Source organism: Telopea speciosissima, chromosome 5, assembly GCF_018873765.1.
Source record: "Telopea speciosissima isolate NSW1024214 ecotype Mountain lineage chromosome 5, Tspe_v1, whole genome shotgun sequence".
In the NCBI taxonomy this organism is placed as follows: domain Eukaryota; kingdom Viridiplantae; phylum Streptophyta; class Magnoliopsida; order Proteales; family Proteaceae; genus Telopea; species Telopea speciosissima.
The window spans coordinates 19,876,306-19,878,037 of record NC_057920.1 but is presented as its reverse complement, the minus strand read 5'-3'; positions in this window follow the sequence as shown (position 1 = coordinate 19,878,037).

The following is a 1,732-nucleotide window of genomic DNA, read 5'->3' as shown; positions in this document are numbered from 1 at the left end:
AGCTGGCCTCGGCTCGTGGCTACTGCAATCTAGTGCACGCAACAGGCCGGGGCAACAGCCATGCTCGACAGCGCCAAGCACAACTACAGTAGGGTTTAAAAAAAACAAAAAAGGATGCAGGCTGCGACAGCAGCCATGCTCGACAGCGCTAAGCATGGCAGTGCCAAGCACGACGTTGCAATAGTTTACAAAAAAAATAACAAAAAAAAAAGAAGCTGCTGCCTAGGCAGCAACACGTTTGAACTAAAAACAAAAAAGGAGAAGAAGAAAAGAAAAAGAAAGAAATAAAAAAACCCCCCAAAATGAGAAACCCTACAGGGGAGATCCCCAAAATTTGTTAGGGGCCACAAGAACAAATCACAAATACAAGATATGCTTAAATAAAGAAACCACATGAATAACATATCATGGACAAACCCCATGCATAACAAAATAAAGCATATGCATATAACAAAAACCATATCACATGCATTTTGTTAGAACCAAAAACCCCATATTATGCATATAGTTATAACTAAAACACAAATCACACGTTTTGTTTGCCCAAACCCAATCTGATTTGATTGTGGATACAGGTGCAACAAGACACATAGCGTGAGATCGAGGAGGGTTCGTAGATTATAGAAAGATTTCGGATGGCGTCTAAAGTATCTACATAGGGAATGACACAAGTGAAGCAGTTCGAGGAGTTGGTACCTACCAGCTCACCTTGCGCACTGGGCGCATCTTGCCACTTCATGATGTGCTATACGCACCAGAAATCCAGCATAATTTACTTTCCGTTATTGCATTATTGACTTTAGGATATTCCTTTGTTTTTTATGGTGACTCTTTTGAGATTTGATTTGATGGTAGCAGTTTTGGATATTGTAGACTTGAGAATGGTTTTATTAAATTAGACTTGATAATTCCTATTGTTTCCTCTTCATCTTTTGTAATTGATTCTAATACTAGTCCTGATTCAATTACTTGGCATGCTAGACTAGGATACATAGGTCGAGATAGGGTGGGCCTGCTAGCTCAAGAAGGCTTCTTGGCTCACTCGCTAAAGTCAATCTACCGACATGTGAGGCCTGTTTAGCGGGTAAGGCCCATCGGAAGCCTTTTCGAAAGGCTAAACGGGCAACTCAGACCTAGAGCTTGTCCATTCGGACATCTGCAGACCAATGAACGTGAAGACACGTCATAGTGCTTCCTATTTTCTCACCTTTATCGATGATTATTCACGATATGATTATGTGTATCTGATCGCTCACCGCCACGAAGTGCTAGATTGCTTCAAACGCTTTGTAGCAGAGGTTAAGAATCAGCAAGGCAAGAGGTTAAAAACTCTGCGTACTGATCGAGGATGCGAGTATTTGTCCGATCAATTTAAAGAGATGTGTGAGGAAAAAGGAATCACTAGGCAGCTGACTATTCCTCACACTCCACAGCAAAATGGTGTAGCAGAGCGGAGGAATATGACATTTTTAGATATGTTTAGATCGATGATGGCGCAGGTCAACCTCCCAATATCTTTCTGGGGGGATGCTATGTTGACCACTACCTACGTCCTTCACCGCGTGCCATCACATTCAGTTCCCTCTACTCCTTATGAATTGTGGAAAGGCGCAAAGCCCACTTTGGGACATATTCGACCATGGGGATGTGCATGATATGTTCATAGTACCTCCCATAAATTTGGAAAACTTGGCCCTAAAGCTAAAAAGAGTATCTTTATAAGATATTTCGA